At 41.2% G+C, this 24,549-nt stretch overlaps 1 pseudogene; it reads right to left on the reverse strand.

Annotated features, from left to right (window-relative positions):
* Positions 1 to 2,633: 2,633 nt before the first annotated feature.
* LOC116265801 (alcohol dehydrogenase 1-like) overlaps positions 2,634 to 24,549 on the reverse strand; it is a 31,116-nt pseudogene continuing 9,200 nt past the window's right edge.

Genomic DNA, 24,549 nt, shown 5'->3' on the forward strand with positions numbered 1-24,549 from the left:
ATTCCCAAGGGTGTTCTAATCCATAGAAGAGTGTCTCAACCCAACACAAAATGAATAACCCTACATCAAGATACAAGGTTCATCAAAAAATTATATTGGGAGCAAAATGTGTGTACCTGGAAAAAGCTGGCATTACATTCCTACCCCCCTTAAGAAAATTTTTGTCGTTGAAATTTTCTAAGGGTCCAATTGTTGGTATAGCTTCTACATATTCACTTTGGGTTCCCAAGTATATCCAGTGGTTCCATGATGTAGCCACTCGACTTTGACGATACAAATCTTCTTGTTGCATACCACACGTTCTTGTTTATTCACGATGCAAACTGGACATTCCTCGTGAGGTCTTCTTGATTGATTACTTGACTAGGGCAGGCATGTATTTCTGAAGCATTGAGACATTGAACACATTGTGCATATGTGAATATTATGGTGTCAAGGTTGTCAGCAATGTTGTTTCTCCAATCCACTCCAATATTTCAAAAAGGCCAATGAATCTTGGGCTACTTTATCTTTCTTGTCAAATCTAGAAATTCCCTTAATTGAGAGACACAAAAAAAGCATGTTCACCAACTCAAAAGCTAATGCTCTTTGTCTAAGATTAGCATATATTTTTCGATGTCTCTGAGCCGCCATGAGCCGCTTCTAAATCATTTTGATTTGATATGTACAATTCTATAGGATGAGGAAATGGTCTAAATTCCTTAAAAGTAGGTGATCAACAAGGGCGACCATAAAGTTCCTTGAATGTCAATATTTGAGTGATATCTATTATTGTATGCAAACTCTACCAACTTTATATGATCATCCCATTCACCTTTCCACACTAGTGAACATGCTCTAAGCATGTCTTCTAAGTTAAATGGTCCTTTTTGTCTCTCCATTTGATAAATGATGAAAGGCAGAACTCATGTGCAAATTAGTTCCAAGGGGAGCTCAAGTGTCCTCCAGAGCTAGAGATAATTGGGATATCAGTCTAATCTACTAATGTGCACTACACCATGAATTTATACAATCTCATTGATACAGAGATCTGATAAAGAGTTCAGGGACTGGTCATGCGTGCATATGGAAAAAATATGTTGCCTTGGTCAACTAATCTACTATGTCCTACATCACATCATGTTGTCATTGCATTCTAGGTAGTCCCATGACAAAATCCATTGATATATTTTCCTAATGCCATTGAGGAATATCTATAGGCTGCAATAGTCCTCAAGGTCGCTAATGTACTACCTTTACTTGTTGACAAACAAAGGCATCCTGCTACATAATTGGTGATGTCTATTTTCATTCTTGGCCACCAAAATTTTTGTCATGCATCATGGTACATTTTGTTGGATGTACATTGTGGTTAGCATTTAAGGTGAAGGCATCATCCTTCTACTTACGTGGAATGGTTTCAATCAGATCATCCTAAATCAATGCATGTAAGAAAAGTTTATTAGGGCACACTGGGAAGGTGCCATGAAGCCAAGTCTTCCATGGCATCCACCACAACGTTGGCTTTGCATGGATGGTAAGCCAATTTGAAATTGAATCCATCAAATGCTCTATCCAGTGTCGCTGTCAAAGACTTAAATCTTTGTGAGAGAATAAATAGGTGAGCGACTAGTGATCGGTGAACACTTCAAACTCTATGCCATATAAATATTGATGCCACATCTTGAGGACATGAACTATAATGTCAAGCTCCAAATCATGTGTGGGACAATTGCACTCATGTGGTCACAACTGCCATGATACATAGACAATAGCTTGGCCATTATGCACTCACACTCCACCAAAGTAGTAATTAGAAGCATAATGTAAATGGTCAATCCTCTTTTATTGATGGCAAAGCTAGAACCTAGGCTGTGGTCAATTTCTGCTTAAGAATTTGAAAGCTTCGCTCACAAACCTCATACCAATTAAATTTTGTTTCTTTCCTCAATAACATAGCAATTGGGAATTCTATCTATGAAAACCCCTTGATGAATCTTCTAGAATATCTAGCTGGACGCAGAAAAGATCAGTTTTGTAGTATTGGTAGGAGCCTTCGGTTGCTGAACCACTTCCACCTTAGCTAGATCTATGGCAACACATTGGGCAGATATAATGTGCCTCAAAAAGCTAATTTCTATCTGCCAAAAATCACACTTCCATAACTTGTCATACAATCTGTGTAAACCAAAAGTGTTTAGTACAGCTGCAAATGATCAACATGCTCTTTCAGACACAAGAACAAACAACATTTTTAGGAACAGCTGGAAACCATTCCTAAAATTGCGGGCAGTCCTTCCCAAATGTAACTAGGAACGGTCAACCAGCCATTCCTAATGAAGATAATTAGGACTAGTTTTCTATATGTGTTCCTAAAATTTGTAATTATATTTTAATATGCATAAAGGAACGACCAGGGAAACTGTTTCTAATACTTCATGCAATAACTTTTAGGGACAATACCCCAACCATTCCTCTCTCTCTCTCTCTCTCTCTCTCTCTCTCTCTATATATATATATATATATATATATATATATATATATATATATATATATATATATTCCATAACAAAATTGAAGGAAAAATGACCTTGTAGAGCTTGTTCTTAAATCTTAAAAAGTAATATACAGTAAAAGTTTCGTCTAAAGCTGGTTTATCTGAACCCTTGAATGGGTCTATCATAGTCCTTGGGGTTCAAAAGCTCTACCCGACCAAATTTCTTTGTTGAAATAAGCAGAAAGCAAAGAACATGTAATCTACAAGTAAAATCAGAACAAACTGGATCATGTTCATGCCATGATAAATACACGCCTCCTTCAAATCTGTTGCGGTTCAGATCAACTCCAATAGTTCATGAAGCTCTGGTGATTCTTGCACCTTCAGAAGCCTAAAAATTGCAGAAAAAAAGTCATGTTATATCTAGGACATAAAAGGGAATGTACTTACAAAGATTTTAGGAAACCCAAGAACTTATAGCAAGGCCTATGATACGGGCCAACTTAGAACCATGCCGGAGCTGGCCGAGGACATGGTCGAAAGTAGCCATTTGCGGCGGGAGCAGCCCGCCTTGCAACAATTTAAGGCCAATCCAGGCATTGTTGACCCAAGTTTGGGTCAAGCGGGTGGAGAGGGTGGTGCAGATCAAGGCCCTAACAATCAAAAGGAGGTTAATCCAGATCTTGGAGTTGGAGCAGAGGGAGGTGAGGGTGGAAATGGCAACGGCTCTGAGACATGGAATTGGAAGGGAACACTAACACTTGGGCGTGGCTTCTTCAAGCAAAGGCCAAGGCGATGGACTAACCTCGGTTTAGATCAAGTCCACCTAGGTGTTGAGTCTAGACCCCAAACACTTAGGGCCAGCCTAGGGCGACGCCTTGGCAAATGGGGTCCAAATCCTAGCCCAGACTAGTGCGGGAAGGAGGAGGATCCGGTTAGGAATTGAGACATTTGGTCTCAATCTTTGCTTTTGTGCATTTAGATTAAGTATTTGCTTTTGCGCCATTTGTTTATGCTTTGGGATTCAAGTTTTAATCCGGATCAAGTGTTAGATCCGTTTTTCTTAGTTCAGACTACATATTCTTTGTATTCTTTTGTTTTCGTATGCAATCAAGAATATTGGAATTCATTTGTCAAGTTCCTCTCTGTCTCCTCATGGATCTCTCTTTCCCTAGCGCTCCTTCTTCTCCACGGCACTCTCTTGTCTTCCTCGTCCCCACATTTGGTTGAAACCGGCAGCCATTGCCGATTCAAGCCAAGCTTCCCCAAAACCGAGGGTTTCTTCTTCTCCCTTTGCTTTAATCTCTTTCTCTCTTCTCATCCACTCGCCCAAGGTTCGACGGCTAGAAGATCTCCAAGTGCTTCGGCGTGAAGAGTCTCCTTGCCCACGTTTTTCCCCACTTCAACATTCAGCTATCAATGGTGCAATCTTCCTTGAACACGAGGGAGGATTAAAGGCCAGATCAGCCCATGGGAGGACCACATTCTGGCTAGGCAACTAGGTGGCGTGGGGTGTCGACATTGAACCAAGCGGTAGAAGGTTAGTGCAATAACTTTCCTTGGCGACTTGTGAAGTTTTGTTGACTGTTTTGAGGTAAGATTCGACCCTAGAGACCAGCTCTTTCCCATGGTGTAAACCCGTGAGTTGGGGCTGAATTCGACGGTGGAAGTTTGCTTCAAACCCGTTTTTACAAGCCACAAGGACACCTTGTGAAGTTCGTGCTTTCTCAAAGCTGCTTGAAAAAAGTTCACCAGCGAAATCCATCATAAAACTCAGTTTTAAGCTTCGGATTAGGCCTGAAATTTTTGCCAAAAATCAGTGAGAAAAGTCTTGGAAAAACATTGATTTGGACGGTGGAAAAATAGGAAAAAGCATAAAAGAATTATCGTCCAAGCAAAAGAAAGAATTTGGCCAAGTTTGAAGCGATTCCAGCTTGAAACGGAGTAGCTTTGGGCTCGCCGGAATTCTGAAATTCTGGCGACCGCTGCTCTTTTTCTAGCCAACATTTGGGTGCTCCGGCCAAAAGATCAGATCTCCTACAATTGTGCAAAGGATCAGCCACATTTGGTGAAGGCGCAAGTGGGAAATCGTGTGGCAATCGGGAGGATCTCCTAGGAGCGTACACCTAGGCGCCGGTGCAATTGGGAATCATTTGGTCGTCCTACATTTGAGGTAAGTTGATCTCACCTTTTGGCCCTTCGCAATCTCCACCTTACATCCTCGCCAAGTGGAGGAAATCTAGAGCACGAGAGATATTCTTGGAGGGAGCTCGCTATCTCTTCCCTAGTTTCTAGCTGAGCTTAGACCTAGTTTGACCTACCTAGCACGGACCCACCTAAGTTCACCCAAGCCAAAAGGGCTCACTCCTAGGCGGTCTCAACCTTAGTCCCCAAGGCAGCCCGCGGTCTTCCCTACCGCAGCCTTGTGTTCTTGAGACCGGTGAGTCTCGCCGCCGCCGCTTCCGGCCGGTTCAAGGAAGATTGCATCATTGATAGCCGAATGTTGAAGTGGGGAAAAACGTGGGCAAGGAGACTCTTCACGCCGGAGCACTTGGAGATCTTCTAGTCGTCGAACCTTGGACGAGTGGATGAGAAGAGAGAAAGAGATTAAGGCAAAGAGAGAAGAAGAAACCCTCGGTTTTGGGGAAGTTTGGCTGGAATCGGCAATGGCTGCCGGTTTCACCCAAATGTGGGGACGAGGAAGACAAGAGAACACCGTGGAGAAGAAGGAGCGCTAGGGAGAGAGAGATCCATGAGGAGAGAGAGAGGAACTTGACAAATGAATTCCAATATTCTTGATTGCATACGAAAACAAAAGAATACAAAAAATATATAGTCTGAACTAAGAAAAACGGATCTAACACTTGATCCGGATTAAAACTTGAATCCAAAAGCATAAACAAATGGCGCAAAAGCAAATACTTAGTCTAAATGCACAAAAGCAAAGATTGAGACCAAATGTCTCAATTCCTAACCGGATCCTCCTCCTTCCCGCACTACTCCGGGCTAGGATTTGGACCCCATTTGCCTAGGCGTCGCCCTAGGCTGGCCCTAAGTGTTTGGGGTCTAGGCTCAACACCTAGGTGGACTTGATTTAAACCGAGGTTAGTCCATTGCCTTGGCCTTTGCTTGAAGAAGCCACGCCCAAGTGTTGGTATTCCCTTCCAATTCCATGTCTCAGAGCCGTTGCCATTTCCACCCTCACCTCCCTCTGCTCCAACTCCAAGATCTGGATTAACCTCCTTTTGATTGTTAAGACCTTGATCCGCACCACCCTCTTCACCTGCTTGACCCAAACTTGGGTCAACAATGCCTGGATTGGTCTTAAATTGTTGCAAGGCAGGCTGCTCCCGCCCCAAATGGCTACTTTCGACCATGTCCTCGGCCAGCCCCGGCATGGTTCTAAGTTGGCCCGTATCAGATCCACCCTCCTTAAAATGAGCTTGTCCCCAAGCTCCTAGCAAACATTTCCTTTGGTGGGTCTGTTCATAGTCACTCTCTTTTCCGTTTCCTTTTTGGTCCATAATCTCTAGGTAACGCTCCTAAAGAGTTTCTTAGGAAAAGGAAACATCTTCTCGGTCCTCTTGTGTAGAACTTAGTAATCCCCCGAGTCGTTCTTTTCCTTTATTTTATTTGGCTGGTTTGCAATTGCCCTGGGCCATAGTCACGGGGTAGCTGTCCAATCAATACCCTATGCTGCCCTGTCAGTTGTTTGCCCAATTTAGTGTCCTCTAGTTGTGGACTGGCTCTCCCACGGTCATGTGCTTGCCATTGTCTGCTTTTCGCTCAAAGAACTTGCTGGCCTTTACTGCTCAGGGCCTGTTGCACTTTCATTGCGCTACTCCTTTTGGAGTCATGAGGTACAACTGACTCCAGTTTATGGGGCATAAGAGGCCCAAAGCTTTCCCATAGCTCACAAGTACAGTTTGGGGAGTTGTAAACTGATAGGCTCTCCATCTTTCCGGGTAAAGCTTTTCAATCTTGTTTCCCCGAGTTTGTGACATAGTATGGCCACCATTTTGAAGGTCAAGCCACCGTTGTGTCGTTTCCAAGGTGGCTAGAGTAGATCCCTTGAACTTGTATGGTTCAGTTTGTGAACTAATAACTCCTTGGTCCACTTTGTTTACTTTGTGTGCACTATAGTAATTGGCTGGATTTTCCCTTTCATTATTTTGGAATGGACTCCATTTGAAGTGGATCCATGGAGGTCCTCTGAGCTACTTATTCTATCCTCTTCGGATTCAAGGAGGATTCCATCACACTCAGCCAACTGCTCTTCTTCTAACATTTCTTGGACGTTGAGGGGCTTAGTCCTCTGCTTACATCCATTCCTGGTCAATCTTCTAGAAGAGAATGCACATTGCTTCGAACTACTCCATTTTCGCATGTTGGGAAAAGCATTCTTCCTCACATAGGCTAACTGGTATGCCTTAGTTTTTCTTGATGTTTGAGAAGATACTTCGCATGGTTCCCTCTTCGCTGCTTCATACTTGTTGAGATTGCGACTTAATAACTCTTGAGTCATGCACCTTTGCAGTTTCTCCCTTATCTTAGTAATAGACCTTTGTTCCTCATATGGATCGTGACCACCCTCCTTAGGTTCTATCTTATCTTGGATAGGGAGAGGAAGTGGTCGCATACTCTCTTCCTCGATGGGATGCTCTACTTCTTCCATTTTCATGGTGGCATCTCCGGAGTTGGATCCAATGCTTTCATTGTCGAGGGGTTCTTTTCCATCTAGAAGGAGTTCTTCCTGTAGTTGGTATCGGATTAATTCCACTGCATCATTCGGAAGTATGTGCTCAAGGGGGTAGGGCTCAAAAGGCTCTTCCTCCTTTCCCATTGGATACGTTGGAGCTTGACAGATTAAAAGCTGATCTTTGCCTGGGATTGATGCTGGCTGAATACTGGTTTCCAAATTTTCCACTTCGGATGGGTATAACGTACCATGTTGTAATACCGGTTGTTTTATGTTGGATGAGTACCCTTTGCCCATGTCAAAATCTCGGTATTCCCAACCAATCTCCATCATAATTTCTTGTGTGGTCCTTGTTTTTGTTGATCTGGCTGGCTCATTTAATGGAAGTATCCCTTTAATGTTGTCACCTCTCCTCATACTCTTTGTCTCGCTTTCGGCCTTTGGTAGGGATAATAGTACTAGACCATCAGTCCTTTTTTCAGGCTGCTTTTGAAGTACGTCCCCAAACTGAACATTAAGATTTTCAACCTTGGAATAAGCTGCTGGTTCCCGATTTTTACTTTCAGAATTTGGTTCTACCATTCTTAAAGACTGTGGTGGTTTCTCCTTCCATGCTGGCCATAACTTTTTGGTGGGGCTTAGTTTGACTAAGCGGTTTGGATGCATATAGCTGCCTATATGCCCTTGTATTGCCTGTCCTTCTCAGTGGAGGAGCGGTGTTGGTCTTTAGCTGAGCATTGCCCTTCACTTTCTTGACAGAAGTTAATGTTCGAGGAATCCTTAGTAACCCTTTCCCATTGGTTGTTGCTCGTGGCGTGCCAAAAGTGACGTTTCTTTCATTACACGATTCAGATTCCTCATCATTGGAAAATTCCGCACTGTTCTCATTATCGGACCCTGATGATGTTTCATTGTCACTTCCACTACTCGCCTCACCCAAATTCTTTTCCTGCTTTGGGGTGTATTGGGAGGATTCCATTTCCAACACCAAACACGTTTTCGTGTTTCCCACATATATAGTTTCTCCTGGAGAGATTGTCTTTCTTTGATAAGGTCTAACCTTGGTTCCTACCACAATGAGTCTACCCGTTCGTGTATCATTGGTGACCCAAGTCGTACGGGTATCCTTATTCACGACCAACATAAAATGGTATTCTTCGACACTTAGGTGTTGCATAACCAAATCATAGTAGGGCGAGCTACCAGCCTTGATGTAAATTTGTCTTGGCCCTCGGTTCCAATTCTCCCCACGAACTAACCAAATTCTCCCTTTACACTTTCCATTCTCATAGGTGCTTAGGAACATGTCCATCTTGGATCCTTCCAGACGGGCACCTATATCTGTCATCTACTCCTACCAAACAAACTACGAAAGCAACTCTAATGCTGAAACAAACACACTGAAAAACTGCTCAACCACTGCCGCGATAGCTGCCACTATCCGCTCCGTGTGCGTTTAAGGAAGACGGAACTAGTCCGCCTATCACCGCGCCCACCTGGCGCCTCGGTGACTAACTCTCACTCTCAGCCAGGCCCAAAAGTGGGGCTAAACTATCGCGTGCGCCTGACGCCTCGACAGCGCAACTCGAGCTCAAGCACCTTAGTGTTGTGCGGTGTGCACAACCACAATCTAGACTGTTTTATGGACAGTCAAAACTCTTCGCACATAAATAGCAAACGGTGGAGTTTTGCCTTCAAACTTGGTCAGCAAAAGATAGGATAGTTATCTAACTACCCTCTAAATTTCAGCTCAATATGACCTCGGAAAGCCTATGGACCAACTCGATTTTTCTGGCGGACTGCTACCCGGACAGGTTCTGTCCGCCCAGCCTGTTTCGCTAATGAAGGGTCAAAAGTGAAACTTTTTCAGAAAATCCAAGTCTGGTTCCCTATATGACTTTTGTAGAACAAATAATTACGAAGCTCTCAACCAATTTTCGGGCTAATCCGACTTCATTTGCCCCTGGAAAACACCGATTTACTCGTGCTGGCTGCATCAGTCCAGAAAACAGCAACTACTATACTACCGCAATCTCCAAAAACAGAACTCCAACACTACTGAAAACTGAAAAATCTGCTACTAACACCAAATGAAACACACTGAAAAACCTCTGGCTGTGCCCAAGGCGGCTCTGATACCAAATTCATAGATTTGGTATCAGTCGGTCCAAGGTGGCTGCACCACAGAAATCTGACTAACTACAAACTGAAAACTGCAACAACTATAAACTGAAATCTTCTGGTTGCGCTTCAAGTCTCGCTCTGATACCAAATTGATAGGATCTAACTTCGGAGTCGATCAACGCCCAATCCAGACTGCCGAACCTATCCCCATGATCACCCTTGAGACAGCCTAAGCTAAACCTAGAACAAACAAATACAATGACACTACCCAGTCGGACAGGAACCCGACTTCAAAATCCCAATAAGTAAGGAATACAAGTGAGGCTAACCCAAAACCAAAGCTGGAACCTACTACAAAATACTAGAGATGTGAGGCCAGTACAAAGCGCAAGCGATACAATGATAAATCTCTCACAACTCACTCAAACAAACCATCAAACCAAACCTAATCGAGCAAACCACACCCACCCGTAGGAGGCTAAGTTGGCTAGAGGGCGTGTCTTTGGCTTGGAGCCTCTGAGGTACCTCTATGCACAACGATGGCCAAGGCCGGGCTAAAAGCAAAAGCGGAAGCAAAAGAACAACCTCCCACGTATCTATAGGGTGTGTAGAGATGTACCGGTCAATGCTAGCTTGGCGAATGTATACCCAAGGACCACGAGGTGAGATTCCACACTCGGGTATTTTCAGCAGCACGGCGGAAGGGGGCTGGAAGTTGACACTGGCTCCAAGGAAGAAGGGGGCGCCCACGGTTGAAGACATCTCCAAGAAGCCGTGGATGAGGATAAGCCTTCACCGAAAGTCGCCTAGGAGCTTTGCAGGACCACACTGAATGAAGTGGTAGCTGGCTGGAAAAGTCACCGGAGGGTCGCCGAAAAAGTAGCAGCGGCGGCCGGTGGTGGCTGGAAGCAGCGGCGGCCGGTGGTGGCTGGAAGCGGTGGCGGCGAGACTCACCGGTCTCAAGAACACAAGGCAGCAGTAGGGAAGACCACGGGCTGCCTTGGGGACTAAGGTTGAGACCGCCTAGGAGTGAGCCCTTTTGGCTTGGGTGGACTTAGGTGGGTCCGGGCAAGGTAGGTCAAACTAGGTCTAAGCTCAGCTAGAAACAGGGACTAGGTCAAGGATAGAGTAGGCGAGGTAGGTTCTAGGGTTCGAATCTAGGTTCAATTGGGCTAAGGGAAGGGGTCCAAATGTGAGTTCCTAAAAAGTAGGAAGGGTAGGTCTAGGGCTAAAACATGAAATGGGAATGGAAATGAGCTAAGGCTAAGTCACCAAATGGTAGTGGCGGCTGGCTAGAGACGCGTAAGGCAAAGGATGGCGAGAAATGTGGGAGAATGACGGCTTGACTAGGCTAGCTAAAACGTAGGCTTAGGTGTGAGGCTCGTTGCGGCTATCTCCCTCCAATGTTGGGAGAGAGGTTGAGCAAATGGAGAGAGTGTAGGGCGAGGTGGCCAAATGTGGTCCACTAGAGGAGGTTTGGAACGGGTTCGGGAAGAGGACAAGTGGCGAGGCTTGGGGCTTCTAGATCCTAAAATGTCGAGCACTAACCTAAAAGCTTGGGATTTAGAATCCCAAATGAATCTCAAAAAGGTGGGGCGATCCCACCAAATGTGGTCCACCTCCTCCAAATGTGGGAAGAGATAGCAAGCTCCCTCCAAGAATATCTCTCGTGCTCTAGATTTCCTCCACTTGGCGAGGATGTAAGGTGGAGATTGCGAAGGGCCAAAAGGTGAGATCCACTTACCTCAAATGTAGGACGACCAAATGATTCCCAATTGCACCGGCGGCTAGGTGTACGCTCCTAGGAGATCCTCCCGATTGCCACATGATTTCCCACTTGCGCCTTCACCAAATGTAGCTGATCCTTTGCACAATTGTAGGAGATCTGATCTTTTGGCTGGAGCACCCAAATGTTGGCCGGAAAAAGAGCAGCGGTCGCCAGAATTTCAGAATTCCAGAATCGCTTCAAACTTGGCCAAATTCTTTCTTTTGCTTGGACGATAATTCTTTTATGCTTTTTCCTCTTTTTCCAACGTCCTAATCAATGTTTTTCCAAGACTTTTCTCACTGATTTTTGGCAAGAATCTCAGGCCTAAACTGAAGATTAAAACTGAGTTTCATGATGGATTTCGTCGGTGAACTTTTTCCAAGAAGCTTAGGGAAAGCACGAACTTCACAAGGTATCCTTGTGGCTTGTAAAAATGGGTTTGAAGCAAACTTCCACCGTCGAATTCAGCCCCAACTCACGGGTTTGCACCGTGGGAAAGAGCTGGTCTCTAGGGTCGAACCTTACCTCAAAACAGTCCAACAAAGGACATCAATGCAGGAGATAGCCACTAGTTCGATAAGTGACCAAGGAGACCAGGTCGAAGAGATTCCAGGCTGTACAAAGAAGAAACTTGTTCCAACGCCTTGGAAGGGAGGGCTAAAACATAGCAGCATGGGATCACAGAAAGGGTATAGTCAGATCATCCAAGAAGATAACCTCATACGAGCTTGGGGTCAAGCTCGGTCTAAGGAGGGTGGATCTGATACGTGCCTTATTTTGACACCATCGAGGACGGTCGAAGGCTTGGACGAGGGTGCAAGAGCAGAGCCGACCAGCGGCGTTAGTAGCAGCTGGGCACGCCGATTACCACCTGACAGGCTTATGTCCTCGTTGCCTTGTGAGGTTTGTCTCGGCGGGGAGTGCCGAGAGCAGCAGGCCGCAGCATTGCGCGCGGCCGAGGATGGGCGCAAGCCCAAGAAGCGATTTGCAGGGTTGGGCAGTAGCACCTATGTGCGTAGGGCCAAGTGCACGCGATTGAGTTGGACCACACGACACCTTGGCATGGTTTCAGGGTTCGACACTAATAGAACCCTTGGGCATTACTTATATGGCTGCAGTGGGAGGAGCGGGTGGAGCAGCTAAGGTCGAAAAAAGTGAGACAGGGTCCGGATCCGTAGAGAGAGCGGGTGCAACCAGATCCAATCCAGGTGCCCTTTTGTTTATGTTTATTTACTCTTTTGTACCGTCTCGGTTTGAGACGTGTTAGAATCTTTTTATTTTAAGTTCTTTGTACCGTCTCGGGTTAAGAGCTAAGTGAACCAAGACGCTTCTCATGTATATAAGCTTTGAAATTAGGGCTTTTGGGATTACGCTTGAATGAAGAATGAATTGATTTTCGTTTTGGGCGTCACTCTCTCTCTCATCGCATCTTCTCCTCAACCAAGTCGACTTGTCTTCCCGGCGGTGGCCGGATTGATTTCTTCTCACCATTGACCAGCGACGGCTGGTGTCTTTCTTCGATCCGACGGCGTCAATCCTTCTCCCATCCTAATACTCATTTCTTCCTCTTCCCAATCGGCCGAAGGAACATCTGCCTCCCCTGTTGCTGCAATAGAAAAAAGAAGCGGTGGCAGACCACAAAGTTGAAATCGATTTGCCCTACTGAGCGTGATCTTGGGTAGAGATAGCGCCTCGGCAGTGAGGTTCTATTAGCCTATCACACCCAAGTAGAAAACTGCCACACTCTGACCCTTCTTTGGTTTAGCCACAATAACAATGACTCCAAAACTTGTAACACATTCCAGGGAACAATTGACTAAGAAATCTTTATTTTCTGGAGTCAAAAGAAAGAAATGGAGTGAGAATGTGAGGATGATCTTGTAAATAGTTTCCCATGCATGTTGAAATTCCACAACTAAGGGTGCATACTTTGTTGAGAGGACCCTCTGGATTGACCTTGTCAAGGAAACCCACTTGTACAATAGTATACTCATTGAAGGTGAAGGTGTCAACAAAATCATAGATGGGCTGCCCTTTAATGGAGACCCTTGATTGCTCACCAGCAAGAATCAGTCGCCTGTCCATGCTGATGCCGAGAAGGTTGCACCTGATCAGACTTGAAGTGAGCACATTCCCCACATTCCCAAGTGAAGATAGGGAGAACATGGTTACCAGGCTGAAGATCAGTCACGCCTCAAATGGCTCTCTCAACAATCCTGCCAAATTCAAAATTGAAAATCAGTGGTTCTGAGGGTTAGGAAAATAAAACCTCCATTGCACTGATCATGTTCCTATTTCTTTATTTCTTGGAAAAATATTTCATTAACTTCAGTTATAGGCTAGTAATTGTAACTGTGATATTAAACAGCAGAACCATCTAAACTATATCATAGTTACGATTGTAAAAGTCTAACAAATTTTGTGTGAGTAAAAAAAATCATATATTTCTGTTGGAGTTGTAAAGGAAACATAGCATTTTGTACTACATCAAGTAGAGGGAGCAGCCTTCTTGGAAAGCTCATGAACTAAAAGCATGAAAAACAACATTTCCGAAAGCCAAGAAGCAACTTCAAGGAGAGAAATGCATAAGAAACACACCTGGTAAAGTTGAAGTGCTCCACTTCTTTCTAGGTTTCACCACTCTTCAGTCAATAGATTTTCTTGAGTTGGTTTGAGGGGGATGCTTCAATTTCTTCTTGAAAGGTATCAAATGAGACTTTGTTTTGTACGTCTTCACGATAGACACCCTGCTTCTCTAGGTGTAAAATAAAAATCAAAATGTTACAAAGTTGTTAAACCTAATGCTTTTCCAAGAGTTCAGTGCTCATCTTTGTGCTTCATTGTTATTCATGTTGGGCATACAAATGCCAGAAAGCAATGGTCCATAGAAGGATTTTTAGAAAATGAATGTGAAATTGCAATCAAGATACTCTTAAATGGAAAAGTACTGCTTAACAATAACCGAGACTAGCTTATCAAGACCTCCACAGCACAGTCAAGCCCCTCCAAATCTCTAAGCCAAAAAGAATTAAACTTCAAACACTATGCCATGTATCCTCTCAGCAATAAAGGTATGACATCACAATTCCATTACCAAAAAATATTGATGTTATGTAACAATTTCTTAGATAAACAAAATACTTGTAATTTTTACATTGTATGAACTTATATTTCCCTAGCATGATTCTATCATAACACCAAATAATGGAACATGATAACCATGTAGAAAATAATGCCCCAATAAAAAAAACCATCATACTTTTTGGTACCATTGGGGGTGAACTGGGAACATGATGCCTTGCATGTGAGTGTTTCCAGGTAGGATAATGGGTGAATGTTTGTCATTCCAACAACTTTTGAAATGTTCAACATTTTATTTGTCATCCCAACAACTTTTTATGTAGTTTTTAGTTGCTTTCTGGTAGAAAAAACTGAAGTTAATTTGACAACTGAAATCAGTAGAGCTAGTGATAAACCAAGTTGCAAGATGTTTAACATTAACTGGTTGCATCCTAAAAGCAGAAATGCATCCTAAAAGCTCATTACAAAATTGTGATACATAAGTCTTAGTCAAACTAGTCATAGCAATTGATCAAACAAAACCAACATATGGTATGAGAAAGAACTAGAGGAGTAAGCAACTATCAACTAAATGGACTTGTCGGTTATCCCGATAGCAGTAAGAACAATACAATACTGGAAAAATTCCTTCAATAAGACCAAAGCTTATCAAAAACATATGTGTTTGCATGTGTGAAAATTTTCATAGCAAGATAATCTTCAAACTGAGTTCCTCCATCACAAAAATAGCCCCGCAGCAATCAAAATTTGGATATATATCTCAAGCACTATGGGGTTGGAAGGAGGTCCAATCAAGTCCATTAATACTTAGTGGTAGAAATGACTTGTCATTGAGCTTGGCTTTGCTCACAAAGCTACAGATTCTGTCATAACTACAAGTATAATGATAAAAGATAAAAGATCCATTCAAAGATAAATGCAAGGATTATATATGAGCTAAATCACTTGAACATCATAAAAATTTGAAAAGTACCATTGCTTTTAAAACTTAATAATGAAAATAAATGTACAACAAAGATAAACTTTTCCACACAACATTCAAACCAAGAACATCACTTCCCATCTTTTGACCATGATTTATCTTTTCTAAATCAAAATTGAAATAAGTTATTTAACACAACATTTGTCTTAGATAAATTTCACTTTCAATTAGAACAAGGCCTACCATGGAATACTTTATCAGTTCTAAAGTCAATAAATAAAAATATAGCTGTAAAATTTTCTATACCTTATCAGTTCACAATCAATAAACAAAAATATTGTAGCTGTAAAATTCTCTGTATGCATGTACAATGAACATCCTAAAGTTTAGTCTCCTAGGCATGGATTAATTTTCCCTTTTACCTACTAAAATTATGATTGAATACACATACCTACAAGTATGTGCTTATATTGATCTTAGTTTCATATTTCAACACTCTTCGTCAACTTGAAGGGCAATTACAAAGGCCTTCTACTTTTTAGAAATAAAAGAAATCACAACGTTAATCTTAAAATTTTAACTAATAATAGAATTGAACATACCATAATCAATTTGAAAATCACATAATAATAAGGGAACCTAAACATGATAGGAGGATCAAGTAGGTACTGCTAATCATTGATTTATGACCTAAGTTGATCACCTGTTCGGGGAATATCATATTCTTCAATCTATGCTTTTGTAGATGGGTAGATGAAGAAGATGCTCTAGTTAGGGCAAGCAGCAATAGGGAGCAGATGCATCTTGTCTCTACCCTATCGGAGAAACCCTAAACCTAGGAGTCTTATACGAATTATTCTTAAATAACAAAAATGGAATCATTAGACAAATCCACTGATGATGAGCTGCCACTAGATACATACAGAAAAAGAAGAACAAGGACACCGATATTGAAAAAAACAAAATTGAAAAAACACAAGAAATAAGTACTTGCACTTTAGCAAGGAAATGAGAAAATTGACACATATCCCTGCATAAAAAGCAAGAAGAATGGAACTAATTAGAGGTAAACCACCTGGAAAAAATGGAAGAAGATATCACTAAAACCTTAGCTTGATTGGTAACTATTGTCAAACAGGTTCCCCGACAGTCTTTCTTGCAATAAAATGCTCCTTCCTTTTGATCATGGCAAAAGTGATCCATTAGAATCTCTCCTAATTCTAGAGAGACTTTTCCATGATCCAACTCCAAGGATTGTCTATTGTGAAAGGTGATGCCAGTGATGCATCCTCCACCTTGAGCTTCAAAGTAAAGAACCAGCTCTGATTGCTTTGCCTCTTCATCTTGACATAGAAAGTGAGGGAGTCTATCTTTCATTATGTACTCTTCCAGCCAAGCAAACCACTTGGTTGGGTTGGGCCATCCACACAAATGGCCCAGATGACCATTCATAAAAATTAGGACATAAAAATTTGATGCAGCATCGTGCATGCCTGACGCTGCCCTCATTAGAGTGGAGGTGGCAGATGCCTTCTCCCCAGTTGACAGTCAGCAAACTCACTGCCTCTTGCCAGAGAGAGGAGGGGTCAGCCAAAAAGAATTTGCAGTTCTTTTTTACAAAGGGGAGGCATCACCTCCCTCCACCAGCAGCCTCTCTGCCGCTAGACTCCTTGCTGGTGGCAAGCAGAGGACGTAGGGGTGCTCCTTCAATTGAAAGAAGAAAATTCGGAACTAGTATCATATTTGAGCGAAAGAACAAGAAATTGAACCTGAACCTATTTGCCCCAAGGTTCACAAAAAATCATGGCCTCTCTAAGAAATGATTGAGAGATCGATAGAGCAAGGTGAAGATTAAAAGCCTGGGAGAGAGAGGAGAGGCCCAGAGGGACATAAAGTGATATTAAAACGAAGTGAACGAGATATATAGATGAAAAATTTCTGAATTAGGTTACCAATGAGTTATGAATTGTTCTTATGGACTTGTTAACAAAACTAAAATTGTTGTTGTGTGAGAAGGGGAGTAAATAACTATGTCATCAACAAATACGATGATAAACAAATTGAGGCACTCCCGGAATACTTTATTCACTACATCCATGAACACAACAGGGCATTAGTGAGGCCAAATGGCAAAACATGAAACTCATAGCAGCTATATCACATTTGGAAGATGGTCTTTGGAATATATTCTTCCTTGATGTGTAGCTGATGATAACCAAACTTAAGGTCAATGTTAGAGAATACTTATGTATCCTTGAGCTGATCTAACAAATCTTCTATCCTGGAAAGTGGTTATTTAATCTTGACAGTCACTTGATTCAACATTCAGTAGTTAATGTATAGGTGAAGTGGCCCGTCTTTTGCTAACAACACAAGTGCACTCACTAATGGCACATTTGGACTGAAAAATCCCTTATTAATGAGTTCTTGTAGCCACTTCTTCAACTCTTCCAATGCTATTGGTGCCATCTTTTATGGAGCTTTCCGATTGGAGCAATGACAAGTACTAGCTCAATAGCAAACTCAATCTCCCATGCTGGTGGCAAGCTCGGGAGGTTGTCAGGGGACTCATCCAAGAATTCATGAATGATGGGAATCTATTCTACCTTGGGTGGCTCTCATTTCTCCAACAATAAGTTCACCAACTAATTCATCATCTAAATCTAAACTTCCTTGTATACAGTGTACTAATACCATTGACTACACAATGGTCCTACAATTAAGGGCTTGAAACACATGATGGGATTGGTTGCACTAGCACAAATAATGACTTTCTTTATACAATAGTCTATGTAAGCATTGTACTCCCCTAACCAATCCATCCCTAGAAAGACACCAAGTCATTCATATAAGGATAACTAAATGAGCAAAGGTTTTCTCCCAAAATCTTGATTTGGACGTTAGGCACGTATTGGGTGCAATAATCATGAAATCCAAAAGCTCATAGGGTGCTGTCAAGATAGGAGCATCAAAAAGCTTAGCCAACTGCCATGATATAAAAGAATTAGATGCAACAGAGTCAATCAAAATATGTTATAATGTGAGATTGGAAGAGGAGTATAACTTCAAGAAGGTCATGTTCATGAAGGTCTTCAAAAAGTAGCAGAATAAATGTGTCTATGAATATTCTTGCTTTGTGACTGAACAACAAACTATGGCTAAATAATCAGGGGTTGTCTTTCAATATGGTCCCTTCACTTGGGGCAATGCGGATAAAGTGTCCCTCTATTCTTCATAAAATAAACATGCATCTATAGTTCTAGGGCAAGGATGTTTGTAGTGTGTACTATGACAGCCAGCGCTCATCCCTAGGTGGTCTAAGTGGAGGGGTGGCCTACATCCTTGGATAGCAAGGGGTCTCCTCTTTGGTTGGCCTCTTGACTTGACCTTGAGGTTACCCACTAGAAGCCATCTTTTTCTTCCTAATGCTATCCTAAGTATGAGTCCAAACATCCTCGATGCAAGTGGCCATTTTGATTGCTTCATTTAAGGTTGCAGGTTTGGATGCAATCATTTTGTAGGCCACCATTGAGTTCTCTAATGAACTTGCTAGCTGTGGCATTATTCATGGTATAGGTGTTCAGAAAATACTTCTCAATACAATAGAACTGACAAATGTAGACCTCAAGACTCATGTTTTGCTGGGAAAGGTCTAAAAACTCTTTCATTTGAGCTTATGAACATGCTCAGGAATATATGCTTCCATGAATATTTCTTTAAATTCTCTCCCTGTAATTGGATGATTCTAAAAACAAAATTTTGCCTGGGTGCTCCACCAATTCTCTGCATCACCTGCTAATTCAACTTTAGGATATTTAGCATGTCAAACATCATGAAAGCCTTCTCTACCACCTACAACCATTCATCGGCTTTAATGCTAGTATTTAACTGGTGAACTAAGGCAACTTCATATCCATAAAGTTTTTCTACAGAATGTCTCGTACAGGTGGCATTATCGGCCCATGATCTACTGCAATGGCCATCACAGCTATAGGTAAATTGGTGGTACAGGCTCTACTATGGTGGCAGGGGCAGCTGCAGGCAGCAATGGTCGTGTAGGTTTGGCTGCAATGGTTGGTGTGGCTGGACAAGCACCAGTTGCACAAGGGCTCAAACCAAATCAATAAGCACCCGAAGGGTCTCCATCAGTATAGTACGGTCATCCAGTGGCTCGATCGTGTCATCTTCTTCATGGGCACTACTAGTTTCTAGTAGCTCCTACTGTGTCCACTACTCCGTATGATGTGACATCCTTACTATGATATAAAAATCTCTAATCTACAAGTACAATACACCTATAGTTAGTGGTTCTTAGGCATACCTTGCTACTACCTAGGTTGAGAATTAAATCATAGCTTCACCAAAATAATATTAAAATTGAATTCTAGGTCAACATTTACATGGCAAATGCATGATTATGATCTGGTCCTATCCAAGACACTAAGGGAGAAATGGTCTGGCACCAAACGCTGTGACGAACATAGCATGGTGGCTACTACTGCTGCCACCCATAATCAAAGCATTCAAATATAACAGTACAACATTGGTAAATAGAACCTGGACAAAGCCACGTAATTAGCATGCACTCAATCTGTTATATGCAAATATCTGCTCTACTTCAACTATGATACATGGAATAATGAGTGTTAAACTAGTGGAAGCAAATAGCAAAGAAACACTTTATATACATGAGATGTGTTAAATATATATTGGTAGTTAAGTATGTCAGATACAACGTAAGGTGAAAAACACACAATGGAACATATGAACAGCAAAAGGAGACCCATCATGCCAAAATCATGAGATGCATTAGATACATTTCAGTAGGTAAGTATGTAAAATACAACATGAGCTGAAAAATGCACAATGAGGCATATGAACAACAAAAGGGGGCCCTTAAAGCCTAAAATTATGGGACATCAATCAAAGCATGGCATTAACATCACCCAACACCTTCCCCAATGTGCTGGAACTAAACCCTGATCATGGAGCTCCCTCATCTACCCGATCCGTACTTGAAAAGCATCAAAATCAATGGAGTAAGGGAAAAACCCTGAATATGGTCCAAATCCTCCAACTGGGCGTCAATTAAAAGGAGATCCTCGATGGCATGGTCTAAAGTAAGATAAAGAAAGTCCAAGACCATTGTCAATGAGTGAGTTTAGTAATACCCAAACTATATGATATAAATTTGGAAGCAAGGAAGGGAGAAACCCAGCTCCTCAGGTAGTTCAGGTAGACTACTGCACAACATATAGTCTACAACCTCTAACTGGGTCACTTAGGATGGAACTCGGCAAGTATAAACCCAGCCATGTCCTCAACTGACAAGTATTGAGCTCAGTTCTACCATGTAGTGGTAAGTTCCACACTCTCACAAGCATCAAGCAAAAGGGAACTAGCTCCTCGTTAGTATCCTGGAGTGGAGTACTTCTATTGTATGTTAGCCACAAATATCTAGGCCCCTGCACCACCTAACTAAACCTTTTAACAGTGGGCTCACCTTATGACACTAGATAAATGATCCATCTTTAATGTCAGACCACATGACCACATGCCATTGCCCAGTTTTCTTTTTTCTTGTCATTGACCTCCTATCCTTAACCCTGATTATATACATAGCCCAGCTGTGAAGCAAGAGGGGAAACTTGCTTTTCTGGATGATATTAGTCAGAACTGCGTCTCTGGTATGAATAGGTTTTAAATTATCTTCCTAATTCCATCAAAACTGTTATAAATAAAAGATGATTTCCTTTGCTGCCCAAATATGCACATTGTTCATGACATTATACGTTAAAGTTGGCACCGGGCACAAAGGCAAAGCAAGAAAAAACAAAAATACATCATCAAGTATCCCACAAACGTCATCTGCACCCACTCCTACAATAAACAACATTTCCTAGAAAAAAAACATAAAGTAACGTCATAGTTTTAGGCAGCAAATTATGAAACTGGATATTATGAAAACTAGTTCAACTATTAAAAAGAAGACAAAGGAAACATAATAACAAGCAGACCACCAGCTTGATTAGCTTTCGGTTGAGGTTTCTCCAAAAAGAAACAGCAGCAAAGAGCTCCTGATGCTTCCATATGTATAAATAAATAAAGATGAAGATGCACCCCTTAAAGTCACAAACTTTGGCCTCCATATTTTCTTCAAGCTATTGAATCCTTCCTGAAGAAAATAAATAAACATACAACTGACAAATATTACTCAGTGGATTCTATTAAACAGGGGAAGCATTGAAGGACATTGTTGGTAGTGCATGCTGTAATGTGCAGGAGGGCTTGGGGAGAAGATATGGACCTGAAGTTTGGAGAATTGGAGTAATGTTGTCTACTTCCTAATCGAGTTCCCCCCTTCTGGACTGGTAAATTTTCCTAACAAACTACGGTAATTGCTCAAACGTGTTGCAGCAGTTTATTTTACTGCAAAATGTATCCCACTGCACGGTTTATCACGCACACCTGGTATGTTGTGTGTGTTTGTAAGTCATAGTCCATATGCATAGCAGGTAGATGTAAGTGCTTGGTTGTGTATCTTTGTGCTTGTCTTGTCTAGTATGGAAGCATGCTGAGAAGAAGATATGATGTTGTGCATGCATATGCAGAATAAAATGCACAACCAAAATGAGGTGGATGCGATGAATGTGTCTACATCTGCAACTCCTATTCACAATTCAGGAAATGGAACCCACCTAGGGATCAGTGTAAGCAGAAGAGGTTAGATTAGCTGACCGTCCTATCACCTACAAGGGCACACTTTGTAGGAGGAAGATTCTGCATCTATAGCATTGGTATCTATATTGCATATCTACAATCTTGTAGAGCACCTCAAGAGTAATTAAAATTTGCTATGATCAAGGACTGAAAGGAGCTTAATACAACAATAGTGTATGTTTCTTCTTTTTATTCTTTAATACTTCATGAATTCTAGGCAAAGAGTTGTTCCCTTTTTTCTTCAAAAAGAAGGGGCATTTTTTTGGAATCCTAATGACGACACAGCATGCCGGGCTTGGGTATATATATACATAGTCACTAAAATTAAAGAATTCGTTGATGAATGAACCATTTCATAGCTGAAACTCCATTGACTAGTCAAGCTAGGGTGTCTTCTATATTTAATTGGAGAGCCATGAATTAAGAACCTCACATATGCCAAAGTAAGAAACAACTTTTGTGCTGACTACTTATGTATACTTGTGGACTTTCAAGTGCACCTATTTAGTTTATATTAAGAAACCTTATTATATGCGTCTACTGTCTATGGAGAGAGATAAACCAAATTAATTAATATTTTGGTCCAACAAGCTGTACTTGTTGCCTATGCATATGATAATATATGGCAAATTCAAATTGTGCATTCATGCTTGGAAATGCAGCCTAATTCCAAGTAATTACTGCTCATAAAACTACCAACCTTGGGTTGCTCTTTCAGCTAATTTCATGAAGCTCTATCGATTACAGAACCAATAAAATATAATTGCAGCAACAAAGATGTGAGAGAAATAACATAAATATCAACTATAACTGGAGGTAGAAATTAAGCAGGAATAAGAGGGGAATCAGCAAATCATTAAGGTAAAGACTGTAGATTAAGCCCTAACATATAGTTAATATACATGCTTATCTATTTTCAAAGATTAATTAACAAGTCAGATTTGAAAATTGCAATGAATATGGGGTTTACAACAAATAGTTGCAAGAAACTTGACCTTGCCACTTGTGAAGGTTATTTGACTGTTTTGCATTGGAGTTTGTCTTTCTCATGAACAAAGTTCAGATATCACAGTGAGATTTTTTTTATTTACCATCTCAAGTACAACCAAATAAGAAAATCAAAAGCTGGCACAAGAAGGAATTTCTTTTTGCATTTTTTTTTCTAGAGGTCCATCTCCAATCTCCTGCAGCTTTGTTGATGAAAAGAAACTTTTTCCCAGCAAAGAGGGATAAGGAAAAGCAATGCCGTCCATACCTTGTTGGCGGTTCTCAATCTATGAAAAAATATAAAAAACCGAGGACACATGGCCTTAGCTCTTGGATAAAACTTGTTCTTATTTTATTGAAGAAATAAAACTAGGTGTTGACATGTATTAGTGAATGAGCCTTTTGCGCAGGTTTTTAGTATAGAAAGAGAGTCTGGCTGCTAATGGGTGTCAGACCTCCTCAATCGTGGTTTTTTCCCTCAAGTTGGGGGTTTTCCACGTTATATCACTGTTCTATCCATTTTTTATTTCAACACTAGGGTTCAGAAGCTTGTATAAACAATCACAAGACCTTAATGGAATATTTCTACATACTTGTTATGTTGTTTGCCTAATTTTATTTGCATAATTTTCTACCTTCCAGGTCGAACCCCTTGCTCTTTGTTTGTTTCACTCGCTTTCCTATGAAAGTCTGTAATAGTAAAAAAAATATCATATTGGATAAAGCAAACATGAAAATGAGCAGTTTATGTATAACTTGCTACCTAAACAACTCTATTTTCTGTATGTGAATACTTGTTATATGTTTAAAATCAAATTTATGGGCATTCCTCATCTCTATTGAAAAAAAAAGAAAGAAAAAACAAAAGAAAAACTTTTTAAAGGATGCCTGATCATCCTGAGATGTGGAAAATATATGAATTTCCACAATGCTTGGGAATCCACACCTACAGTTCTAGAGAAGAGATATCTGTTGGCTCAAGAATAGAATGGGATACTAGAGTGTGGAGCCAGAATCTACATTAATTTCAAATGGATCAGTATTATTAATGAAGAGAAATGAATGGAGAGTAAGAAGCAATAATCTACCATGTCACTACCATGTATAATAGAGATTCTTAGCTAAGAAACGCTTAAATAGTGGTTCCATATGTTATTCACAATTTAGAACTTTACATGATTCAAGAGAATTAGTAGAAGAATGAAATCTAAAAGGTCAGGAATCTTTTTGCTCACTAAGTACAAGGCAGACATTCTTTCATTTCGAGGGAAAGAGCCTTGGTGATGTTTCCTATTCTAAAATTTCATAGAATCTAGGTACAACTATCACAGTTCGAAGCAGGGAGACACAAATCACACAATCAGCAGAAACCCATAAAGCAAAATTGACAAGATAACCTTTAGACAAAGAAAAAGAGAAAAAGGAGCATTAGATGTTCCAAAAATGATAATACTACGACTCCATTCAACAGTATACAGATTAACAACAACAAATACTTTGGATTTACATACTGAAGAACTGACTTCAGAATTAGGCATTGATGTGTGCATTTGTTATGCAGAAAAACAACAAATATTTTGGATTTACTAACCTATAAATAGATGGCTAAACTTTTGATCGATGAGAAAAAAGACATAAAATATCAATAGGATATTAGGTTGCATTTATATATGTCCATGTGTTTCCTTTGGAATAGCACATACAATGATCAAGCTCAAGGACAGCTACAACACAAGGATGATCGAGCCCAATAGCAGCCCTATGCATTGCAG

This window comes from Nymphaea colorata, chromosome 12 (assembly GCF_008831285.2).
Source record: "Nymphaea colorata isolate Beijing-Zhang1983 chromosome 12, ASM883128v2, whole genome shotgun sequence".
In the NCBI taxonomy this organism is placed as follows: Eukaryota; Viridiplantae; Streptophyta; class Magnoliopsida; order Nymphaeales; family Nymphaeaceae; genus Nymphaea; species Nymphaea colorata.